The sequence below is a fragment of the Anomaloglossus baeobatrachus genome, chromosome 4, assembly GCF_048569485.1.
Source record: "Anomaloglossus baeobatrachus isolate aAnoBae1 chromosome 4, aAnoBae1.hap1, whole genome shotgun sequence".
NCBI classification, from domain to species: Eukaryota; Metazoa; Chordata; class Amphibia; order Anura; family Aromobatidae; genus Anomaloglossus; species Anomaloglossus baeobatrachus.
The window spans coordinates 253,433,563-253,446,282 of NC_134356.1; positions in this window are offsets into that span (position 1 = coordinate 253,433,563).

The following is a 12,720-nucleotide window of genomic DNA, read 5'->3' on the forward strand; positions in this document are numbered from 1 at the left end:
GCTCAAAGTTTGAAAAAGAAGGGAATTTTGTTTACTTACCGTAAATTCCTTTTCTTCTAGCTCCAATTGGGAGACCCAGACAGTGGGTGTATAGCTACTGCCTCTGGAGGCCGCACAAAGAACTACACTTAAAAGTGTAAGGCCCCTCCCCTTCTGGCTATACACCCTCCCGTAGGAGTACGGATTCCTCAGTTTTAGTACCAAAGCAAGGAGGAGGAAAGCCAATAACAGTTTCAAAAACAAATTCAATCCGATAACAAGATCGGAGAACTTAAGAAACAACATGAACAACATGTGCACCCGAAAAACGAAACCCTAAGAACAAATAGGGCGGGTGCTGGGTCTCCCAATTGGAGCTAGAAGAAAAGGAATTTACGGTAAGTAAACAAAATTCCCTTCTTCTTTTTCGCTCCTAATTGGGAGACCCAGACAGTGGGACGTCCAAAAGCAGTCCCTGGGTGGGTAAAAAGATACCACATGAACGGGCTGTCAGACAGCCCTTTCCTACAGGTGGGCCACCGCCGCCTGAAGGACCTGTCTACCTAGGCTGGCATCTGCCGAAGCGTAGGTATGCACTTGATAGTGTTTGGTAAACGTGTGCAGACTCGACCAGGTAGCCGCCTGGCACACCTGCTGAGCCGTAGCCTGATGCCGCAATGCCCAGGACGCACCAACGGCTCTGGTAGAATGGGCCTTCAGTCCAGATGGAATCGGAAGCCCAGCAGAACGGTATGTGTGAAGAATTGGTTCCTTGATCCACCGCGCCAGGGTGGATTTGGAAGCTTGCGATCCCTTATGCTGACCAGCGACTAGGACAAAGAGCGCATCAGAACGGCGTAGAGACGCCGTGCGAGAAATGTAAATCCTGAGTGCTCTCACCAGGTCCAACAGATGTAAACCTTTTTCAAATTGGTGAACTGGATGCGGACACAAAGATGGCAAAGTGATATCCTGATTGAGATGAAAGGAAGAAACCACCTTGGGAGAAAACTCTGGAATTGGACGCAGTACTACCTTGTCTTGGTGAAACACCAGGAAGGGAGATTTGCAAGATAACGCCGCTAGCTCGGACACTCTTCGAAGAGACGTGACCGCCACAAGAAAAACTACTTTTTGTGAAAGCCGAGAAAGGGAAACCTCTTTCAAAGGCTCGAAAGGCGGCTTCTGGAGAGCAATGAGAACCTTGTTCAGATCCCAGGGTTCCAATGGCCGTCTGTAAGGAGGAACGATATGACAAACTCCTTGGAGAAACGTGCGTACTTTAGAAAGTCGTGCCAAGCGCTTCTGAAAGAATACGGATAGCGCGGAGACTTGACCCTTAAGAGAGCTAAGCGACAAACCTTTTTCCAACCCAGACTGCAGGAAGGAAAGAAAAATTGGCAATGCAAATGGCCAGGGAGAAAACCCTTGAGCCAAGCACCAAGCTAAGAATATCTTCCACGTCCTGTGATAGATCTTAGCTGAGGATGGTTTTCTAGCCTGTCTCATTGTGGCAACAACTTCATGAGATAAACCGGAGGCCGCTAGGATCCAGGACTCAATGGCCACACAGTCAGGTTCAGGGCCGCAGAATTCAGATGGAAAAACGGCCCTTGAGACAGCAAATCTGGACGGTCTGGTAGTGCCCACGGTTGGCCTACCGTGAGATGCCACAGATCCGGGTACCACGACCTTCTTGGCCAGTCTGGAGCGACGAGAATGGCTCGATGGCAGTCGGACCTGATTTTCCGGAGAACTCTGGGTAACAATGCTAGAGGTGGGAACACATAGGGGAGTCGGAATTGCGACCAATCCTGAACCAAGGCGTCTGCCGCCAGCGCTCGGTGATCGTGAGACCGTGCCATGAAAACTGGGACCTTGTTGTTGTGCCGTGACGCCATCAGATCGACGTCCGGCGTCCCCCAGCGGCAACAGATCTGCTGAAACACGTCCGGGTGAAGGGACCATTCTCCTGCGTCCATGCCCTGGCGACTGAGAAAGTCTGCTTCCCAGTTTTCCACGCCTGGGATGTGAACTGCGGATATGGTGGACGCTTTGCTTTCCACCCACGTCAAAATCCGCCGGACTTCCTGAAAGGCTTGGCGACTGCGTGTTCCCCCTTGGTGGTTGATGTACGCCACCGCCGTGGAATTGTCCGACTGAATCCGAATCTGCTTGCCTTCCAGCCATTGTTGGAAGGCTCGCAGAGCAAGGTAGATTGCTCTGATTTCCAGAACATTGATCTGCAGGGTGGACTCTTCCTGAGTCCACGTCCCCTGAGCCCTGTGGTGGAGAAACACCGCTCCCCACCCTGATAGGCTCGCATCCGTCGTGACCACTGCCCAGGACGGAGGAAGGAACGACTTTCCCTGTGACAATGAGGTGGGGAGAAGCCACCAACGCAGAGAGTCCTTGGCAGTCTGAGAGAGGGAGACAGTCCTGTCGAGGGACGTCGACTTCCCGTCCCATTGGCGGAGAATGTCCCATTGTAGAGGACGCAGATGAAACTGCGCGAACGGGACCGCCTCCATTGCTGCTACCATCTTTCCTAGGAAATGCATGAGGCGCCTCAGTGAGTGCGACTGGCTCTGAAGGAGAGATTGCACTCCTGTCCTTAGCGAACACTGCTTGTCCAGTGGAAGCTTCACTATCGCTGAGAGAGTATGAAACTCCATGCCAAGATAAGTCAGAGATTGGGTCGGGATGAGATGCGACTTTGGAAAGTTGATAATCCACCCGAAACTCTGGAGAGTGTCTAGTGCCACCTTCAGACTGTGTTGGCATGCCTCTTGAGAGGGTGCCTTTATAAGCAGGTCGTCTAGATACGGGATGACCGAGTGGCCCTGCGAGTGCAGAACAGCTACTACTGCTGCCATGACCTTGGTGAAGACCCGGGGGGCTGTTGCCAGACCGAAAGGTAACGCTACGAACTGCAGGTGTTCGTCGTGTATGACGAAGCGTAGGAAACGCTGATGCTCTGGCGCAATCGGCACGTGGAGATACGCATCTTTGATATCTATTGATGCTAGAAAATCTCCTTGAGACATTGAGGCTATGACGGAGCGTAGGGATTCCATCCGGAACCTCCTGACTTTTACGTGTCTGTTGAGCAACTTTAGATCCAGGACGGGTCGATACGATCCGTCCTTTTTTGGGACTACAAACAGATTGGAGTAAAAACCGTGACCTTGTTCCTGAAGAGGGACGGAGATCACCACTCCTTCCGCCTTTAGAGCGGCCACCGCCTGCAACAGAGCATCGGCTCGGTCTGGTGGTGGAGAAGTTGTGAAGAAACGAGTTGGCGGACGAGAACTGAACTCTATCCTGTACCCGTGAGACAGAATATCCCTCACCCAACGGTCTTTGACGCGTGACAGCCAAATGTCGCCAAAGTGGGAAAGCCTCCCACCGACCGAGGGTGTGGGAATCGGAGACTGCAAGTCAGGAGGACGCCGTCTTGGCAACGGTTCCTCCGGCTGTCCTTTTTGGGCGTGACTGAGACCTCCAAGAATCTGAGCGTCTCTGGTCTTTTTGAGTCTTTTTTGACGAGGCGAATTGGGACCTGCCCGGTCCTCGAAAGGACCGATAACCAGACTGACCCTTCCTCTGTTGGGGTTTGTTTTGTCTGTGTTGCGGTAAGGATGAGTCCTTACCCTTGGAGTGTTTGATGATTTCATCCAAACGCTCTCCAAACAATCGGTCACGAGAAAAAGGCAAATTGGTTAAGCACTTCTTGGAATGAGAATCTGCTTTCCAATGTCTCAACCACAGGGCCCTACGCAAAACAACGGAGTTGGCTGACGCCACTGCCGTGCGGCTTGTAGCGTCAAGAACAGCATTAATCGCGTACGACGCGAATGCCGACATTTGCGAGGTCAATGGTGCTACCTGCGGGGCAAATGCACGTGTGACTGAGTCGACTTGCACAAGCCCGGCTGAGATAGCTTGGAGTGCCCATACGGCAGCAAAAGATGGCGCTAACGACGCTCCAATCGCTTCATAGATGGATTTCAGCCAGAGCTCCATCTGCCTGTCAGTGGCATCTTTAAGTGCCGCTCCATCTTCAACTGCAACCAAGGATCTAGCTGCAAGCCTGGAAATTGGAGGATCCACTTTTGGACACTGGGTCCAACCCTTGACCACCTCAGGGGGAAAAGGATAGCGTGTATCTTTAAGCCGTTTAGAAAAACGCCTTTCCGGATAAGCGTGGGGTTTCTGGATTGCGTCTCTAAAGTCAGCGTGGTCCAGAAAAGTGCTTAATGTACGCTTAGGATATCTGAAATGGATTTTCTCGTGCTGCGAAGCTGACTCCTCTACAGGAGGAGCTGGTGGGGAAATATTTAACATCTTATTGATGGACGCTATAAGATCATTAACTATGGCGTCACCATCTGGTGTATCTAGATTGAGAGCGGTCCCAGGATCAGAATCCTGATCAGTGACGTCCGCTTCATCACCCATAGATTCATCTCGCTGGGATCCTGACCATTGAGATGAATGTGAAGGCCCCTCATAGCGAGCCCGCTTAGGTTGCCTGGGGCCATCGTCCGAGTCAGAGTCTTCACCCTGAGGTGTATGTGCCCGTCCCGGAGCTTGGAGGTAATTCAGCTGAGGGGGACCAGGGGGCAATGATTGCACAGTGTCCGTGGCCTGAAGTACAGGCCTAGCTCGCAATGCGTCAAGAATTTGTGACATAGTGAGAGACATTCTGTCAGCAAAAGCTGTAAACTCAGTTCCTGTCACCTGGACAGCATTCACAGGTGGTACACCCTGGGTCACGTCCAGCAGAGGTCCCGACTGTGCAAGCGCCGCAGGGGCCGAGCACTGCACACAATGGGGGTCAGTGGAGCCTGCCGGTAGAAAAGTCCCACATGCGGTACAGGAAGCATATAATGTCTGTGCCTTGGCACCCTTGCGTTTTGCGGACGACATGCTGTTGGCTCTCTGCAATGTGAGAGAGTCTATAGCCAAAGGGCGACAAGCGCTATGCAGTACAAAGTATTTGCAGGAACAAAATACTAAGATTACTACTGGCACAAGAGGGGGTGAGCCCAAAGGGCTGCTTACCGCCCGCTGAATAGCGGGTAAGAGGCGCAGAATTCCTTGTCTGGGTCTCCCCGGCTCCCCTCTGCAGCTCAGCGTGTCAGCAGGAATGGCTGCCGGCGTCTGTGGAGAGGGGCGGTCCGTGGGAGTTCCCAAACAAAAGTGCGGGAAACAGTGTCCCCTCTGTGCCTATTGTGAGGGCTGGAGTATGTAAAAACGACTCCAGCCCTCAGCGCTGATGCACTGACCAGCGTCCCGCCCCTCTCCTGACTGGCAGGTCCGGGGGCGGGAACGAACGGAAATAGGCCGCAAAAGCCGGGGACTCGAGTTATCAGCGCGGCCGCCGTAAAAGCGCGGCCCGCGCTGAAGTCCCCGGCGCACCACAAGTGCCAGCCGCGCCGCAGTCCCAGCGGCCGGCGCGACCTTTTCCCAAAAGTGTGCCTGCTTCAGCGAAGCTGAATGAGGCTATGGCACAAGCGCCGCAGCGCTGATGTCCCCGGCGCACTACAACACCCAGCATGCTGCGGTGTGAGCGCCAAATGCACGGGGACACAGAGTACCTTGAGGAAGCAGGGCCATGTCCCTGATGTACTCCGCTCCATCCAGCATCTTCTCCAGGGGCTGTAGATGGAGCACGGTCTCAGTGCCTGGAGACCAGTAATCCCACTTCACCCAGAGCCCTGTAAAAAGGGATGGGGAAGGAATCAGCATGTGGGCTCCAGCCGCCGTACCCGCAATGGGTACCTCAACCTTACAAACACCTCCGACATACAGTGGGGTGAGAAGGGAGCATGCTGGGAGCCCTGTATGGGCCCTCTTTTCTTCCATCCGACATAGTCAGCAGCTGCTGCTGACTAAAAACAATGGAGCTATGCGTGCGTGTCTGACCTCCTGCGCACAAAGCTAAAACTGAGGAATCCGTACTCCTACGGGAGGGTGTATAGCCAGAAGGGGAGGGGCCTTACACTTTTAAGTGTAGTTCTTTGTGCGGCCTCCAGAGGCAGTAGCTATACACCCACTGTCTGGGTCTCCCAATTAGGAGCGAAAAAGAAATCCAAATTTTTGGCCAAAAAGCTGACATATGGAGCCATAACTCCAGAACGGTAAATAATAAAAACACGCTTAATATCTCAAAAGAAAGCTAATGTTGTTCTTAAAAATTTGTTACATACAGGGTGCATGTAATTTCTATTTAAGGCGATGTGCTTCGACTGCAGCATCGAACACTGGAAGACTCAAAGGAGCATGCGTCCTATTGGAGCAAATGTTAGGAAGAGAATTGCTACACCTAGCTTGCCGTCACCATATCTTGGAAATTGTGAAAACTAAAGTGAAACGTCATAGCTGCAGGCGTCATCACATGACCCTGTGCTACGATGGCAACCACCGAATGTCACGTGATCACTCACGTGATTTCCGGTGGGGGCGGCGGTAAGTGAAAATCTTCACCGCGCATATATACATCTCCCTGCCAGACTTTGGCAGCGAGATGTAAGGGGTTAATGTTACGGGTGGAATGCGATTCCACTCGTAACATGTAGGCACACATGTCAGCTGTTGAAAACAGCTGATATGTGTGCCGATCCACGCCTCCTGCCCGCGGCAGGGGGCGGGGCTTAACAGAACACGCTCCATGATGGATATATCCGTCCATGGTCGTGAAGGGGTTAAACCAGGTATTCGTACTTTTGGCAGTGAGGACAGGTGCCATGTCCTGCTGGAAAATTAAATTTCCATCTCCAAAAAGCTTGTCTGCACATTGAACCATGAAGTGCTCTAAAATCTCCTGGTAGACTGCTGTGCTGACTTTGGTCTTGATGAAACACAGTGGACTTACACCAGCAGATGACATGGCTCCCCAAACCATCACTGATTGTGGAAACTTCACATTAGACCTCAAGCAGCTTGGGTTGTATGCCTCTCAACTCCTCCTCGACTCTGGGACCTTGATTTCCAAATGAAGTGCAAAATTTACTTTCATCTGAAAACAACACTTTAGACCACTGAGCAACAGCCCAGTTCTTTTTCTCCTTGGCCCAGGTAAGACGCTTCTGGAGTTGTCTATTGGTCATGAGTGGCTTAACACAAGGAATGTGACACTTGTAGCCCATGTACTGGATACGTCTTTTTGTGGTGGCTCTTGAAGCACTGACTCCAGCAACAGTCCTCTCCTTGTGCATCTCCCCAAAATTTTTGAATGGCCTTCTCTTACCAATCCTATCAAGGCTGCAGTTATCCCAGTGGCTTGTTCACCGTTTTCTACCACACTTTTTTTCCTTCCACTCAACCTTCACTTAATATGCTGGGATACTGCACTCTGTGAACAGCCAGCTTCTTTAGCAATGACCTTTTGTGGCTTACCCTCCTTGTGGAGTGTGTCAATGACTGCCTTCTGGACATCTATCAAGTCAGCAGTCTTCCCCATGATTACTGAACCAGATTAAAGGACCCTTTTAAATGCTTAGGAAACCTTTGCAGGTGTTTTGTGGTAATTATTCTAATTTTCTGTGATAATGACTTTTTGGTTTTCATTGGCTGTAAGCCATAATCCTCAACATTAACAGAAATAAATACTTGAAATAGATCACTGTGTGTAATGACTCTATATAATGTGTTTCCCTTTTTGTATTGAATTGCTGAAATAAATTTAACTTTTTGAGGACATTCTCATTTAATGAGATGCACTTGTATTACTACTTTATACTGAATCTTTGCCCACAAATTTGTCCATCAATCTGGTCTTATATTAGAGCAAACTGGATATTGGATTTCACAGTCAACGTGACAGGTCTCCCTTTACTACATTAGAATTTCCATACGTGCTGTATTGTCTAGCTTTGTGGTTCTGACAATTAAATTAATACATCAATATATTGAAGCATAGTCATTTTATTGGCATTGATACATTACCTTGGTAATTGAGTAAAGCATATCTGTTGACATTTCTCTATGAACTGTGTATACATTTATATTTTGAAAATTGTGTCAGAACGGCTCTATAATCCTGCTGTTAACATGATTCGAGTTAGTTTTCGTACTTGAATATTTTGATATCTGGCAGGAAACCTTTCAAAATACATTACATTATACAGCCATTTTGACATTATAGTTTTTCAAAGTACACCATCATCATCATGTCTAAGGTTTATTTAATAATAAATGCAGTTTATAAAATCTGGTGAGAAATCCCCTTTTTTTTTTCTTTTTAAGATATAAAGGTGATTATACATGAAGACTTATAATAGTTATTCTTGAATAAACATGCACTATAGGGTGATTCTAATATGCGGCTGTGTAAAGACTTATTGTGTGTAATAACATTATTGGAATATAGACTGTTCAACATTGAAATTGCAACACCAAGTAGAAAAAGTTGGGAAATTATGGAAAGCACAGGAAGGATAATTGTTAATGATATGCAAATGCTGAAAAAAAAAAAGTCAAAACTTCTCAATTCATTCAGCATAAAACATGAACACTGCGTACAGAAATACACGTACTTCCATATCTTGGCATGGTATCAATGAGGTTATTAATGGTTGTTTGGGGAATGTTCTTCTTGCACTTAGGCGAGCAGATTATGAAGATCCACTGCTGACAGTTACCTTTGCAATTGACTACCAATGATGTCTCAGAGGCACACGATGGGAAACTTGTCCAGGGAGATTGTGGGCCATAAAGAAAAACAAAAAGCCAGCACTAAATGTGCACTTCAGCACTAAAAATTCCAAACTGTACTTATTATAAAAATTTTTGAGATTTTTGGCAAAAAATTGCAATTTCTTGAGCTGCTTCGCCACGTCACGGCAAATCTCATTTGAGGCAGTCCTACACTAAAATATTTTTCTAAAATGTGCCATACGGCCTCACATATGAATAGTAGAACTGCTCTTAGCAGCACTCACCTGGTCTATTTCAATCCCGTACCCATGACTGAGTCATGGCTGTGGGCGGGACAGGTCCAAGCAAATGCTGCATGAAGTAAATAGCCTGTGGACAAGGCCTGATGACAATGTGAACAGTCACCAACCGCCAAAATCTAGACAGATGGAATACATCCCAAATTGGGGTGCATAGCAAGGTGGGGGTCAGCCACCGACCATGACTCAGTCATTGGTACGGGATTGAAATAGACCAGGTGTATGGCACATTTTATAAAAATATTTTAGTGTAGGACTGCCTCAAATGAGATTTGCCGTGACGTGGCGAGGCAGCTCAAGAAATTGCAATTTTTTGCCAAAAATCTCAAAAATTTTATAAGTACAGTTTGGAATTTTTAGTGCTGAAGTGCACATTTAGTGCTGGCTTTTTGTTTTTCTACATTGTGGGCCATAGTAGTATGTTTATAACATGCTGGCTGCTCACATTAGCATGAACAAAATGCCACTTGTGTGTATTGAAAAATGGCTCCTCTACACCAAATCAATGTAACATTGAAATGTTAGTGTACCTCAAATGAAGATTAGAAAATTCTGGCTACCATACGTTATGGCAACCCTCACCATAATTTTGGGGGTAGGACAAATTTGATCCCTCGTGAAGTCCTCTTCATGGCTTGGCTCGTGTAGTCTCGTCAGAGTCGAAGAATTGTACGTGATCGCTGTACTGAAAATGAAGTCAAACGTCTACACCCAAAGCACCAACCAGTGTCTACACAAATTACTGGAAGGTATTTGGATGACAATAGGCTATGAGCCAGATGTCCTGTTAAAGGTGTTTCACTGACCTCACACCATGACTCCCATAGGTTATAATGGTGTAGAGCAAAATTGCAATGGATTCTGGATTAGAGGTCTGCCCCTTTCAGTGATGAGTCTCGCTTTTGTCCTGGACACTGATAGCTGGAGACCTCATGGACATGATCATGAATAGGCCTTCATGAAGGAACGTGAAAGTGTCCCAGGAGCTGATTTCCTACATGACTACACCAGACCGCATGTTGCTCCTGCTACAGTTAGCAGCTACCATGGTCTGCAGGGTCTCTGGATTTTTCTCCCATCAAAGCACATCTGAGACATCATTAATAGGCAGTTGCAAAAGCAATCTGCCAGCAGCAGATCTTGATGATTTGTGTGGCAGAACCTTTCTCAGACAACCATTAATAACCTCATTGATATGCTAAGGTGTGTAAGTGCAGATATTTCTGTGTGTGACGCTCATACTCAATAGTGAGTAAATTGATGTTTTGAAAATTATTTCCATTTTTTCAACTATACTTTTTGAGCAGAAATGTATTCTTCAGACCTACTATACCTGTAAATGAAAGCTAGATGTGGTAGTCTCATGATGGTGTTTTTTATTTTTACTGTCGGGTAAAATATTGACATGAAAAGTCATGTCTCTGTGAGTTAGAAATTTGTCTAAGTATGTTAATCTACAGTTTTTAAAGCAGTCTGACAAAAAACTTTAAAAGAAAAATGTATTAAAATTTATATATTTTTATTAGCGTCTTCCTGACGTAGATACTGTAGATAAACATAGGGCTTTGTGCTTCCTGAGATCAGAACCCCCAGAGCCCCGCAAATGCCAGAATTCCGGTGCAGGACTCTGATCGGTGACATCATCAGGACCTGATTGGATTGTGTGTGAGTGTATTATAATTGCCAAATAGAAAAAAAAAAAGATACAAATCTGGTATAGCTGAAATTGCACCAAACTGAAGAATAAAGCCATCATTATAGTGAATGGATCTCACTCATTCGGTGATTTTAAATGAATACCGCTATATTAAGTGCTCGGAGTAGAGCACAGGACAGATGTGAACCAAAATGGTAACTGTCCCCAATAAAAGCTTCAATCAATCTACACACAAAAAAAGCTGGTAAGGCGCTATGCCGCCCCCCCCCCCCCATAAAAAAAAAAAGAAATCCAGCAAAATCTGCACTCCCAAATCCCTTCTTCTGAGCATCGCAATGTGCCTACTCTACATTCCCCACAAATTTGCCATTACTGTAGTGAGGAGAGACCACTTAATTTGCTTCTTCCATTTCCATCTTCCACATCCATTGCTGCTATTTCTTTGTCGCTCCATTGGGAGACCCAGACAATTGGGTGTATAGCTTCTGCCTCCGGAGGCCACACAAAGTATTACACTCAAAAGTGTAACCCCTCCCCTCTGCCTATACACCCTCCCGTGCCTCACGGGCTCCTCAGTTTTATGCTTTGTGTGGAAGGAGGCACACATCCACTCATGCATTCCCATTTTAGTCAGCAGCAGCTGCTGATGTTATCGGTTGGAAGAAAAGAGGGCTCCCACGGGGCCCCCGGCATGCTCCCTTCTCACCCCACTACGTCGGCGGTGCTGTTAAGGTTGAGGTACCCATTGCGGGTACAGAGGCTGGAGCCACATGTCGTATTTCCTTCACCATCCCTTGGGGGCTCTGGGAGAAGTGGGATCCTGAGCGGTCATCCATGTACTGGGACCGTGCTCCCTCCGCAGCCCCAGTGTGGAATCTGCCGGACCGGAGTATTTTCTTTATCAGGGACCGGGCCCTGCATCTGTCAGGTACTCTGTGTCCCCATGGGGACGGTTCATGGAGCGCCTGGCACCCGGACGCTGCAAGGGCTGCTAGGCCGTGAAAGCCGGGGGACTTCCGCGCCGACCGCGCCTGTTTGTCGGCCGCGGTCATAAATTTAGTCCCCGGCTTCAGTTGCGGCCTACTTGCAAAATCTCGCCCCCGGACCTGTCTGTCAGGGTAGGGGCGGGACAGCCGACCGGACGCTGCCTGGGACACACAGCGGCTGCTGATCCGTGAAAGCCGGGGGACTTCCGTGCCGACCGCGCCTGCTTGTCGGCCGCGGTCATAAATTTAGTCCCCGGCTTCAGTTGCGGCCTACTGGCAAGACTCCCGCCCCCGGACCTGTCTGTCAGGGTAGGGCCGGGACAGCCGTCCTGACGTCGGCAGTGAGGGCCGGAGCATCCTGTATGCTTCCTCCCCCCTCTTTGATCACAATAGGGACCCCAGATTCCCGCACTTTTTCCTGGTGCCGCCCACCGCTCCACTCCCCCTCTTAGAGCTCCAGCAGCCATTTTTTTCAGACATTCTGCGCTGGAGAATCATCAGGAAAGAGCTCTTCACCGCTGGGAGACCTGGAGCAGGGAATCTGGAAGACACGCCGCTTTTTAGCGGTCGGTAAGCCACACCGGTCATCCGGTGCTGGTCCCCCTGGGTTGCCTGAATAGATACGTATCATATATCTTTATATATATATATAGATCTCTGTTCGGCCGGGCTGTATACTCTTCCCTTATACCCTCTGTGATCACTCTCCTGGGACACAACAGCATGTCGTCCACAAGGAGCAAGAGCGCTAAGGCACAGGGTTTCCTTGCGACCTGTACCTCTTGTGGGGCTATGTTGCCTGCGGGTTCCACCTACCCTCACTGTGAGCAATGCTCGACCCCTGTTACACTGACTCAGCCGGAGCCGGGACCACTTGTGGGCCCCTCGGCTCAGGTAGACCCCCATGCTACCACTGTCCAGGCGGCAGGGACAGAGTTTGCAGTGTTTGCTGAGAAGCTCTTTGAGTCACTTTCACAATCCATGGCTAAGTCTATGGACAAATGGTCTGCCAAGCTGCTAGAAGCCTTGCAGTCCAGACCGGTCCTTACACAGATCCAGGACACTGTTGGATCGCGCCTCCAGGTCCCTCTCGGTCCAGCGCGCTCCCGGAGTGGGCTCTAGGTTTCACGTGGAG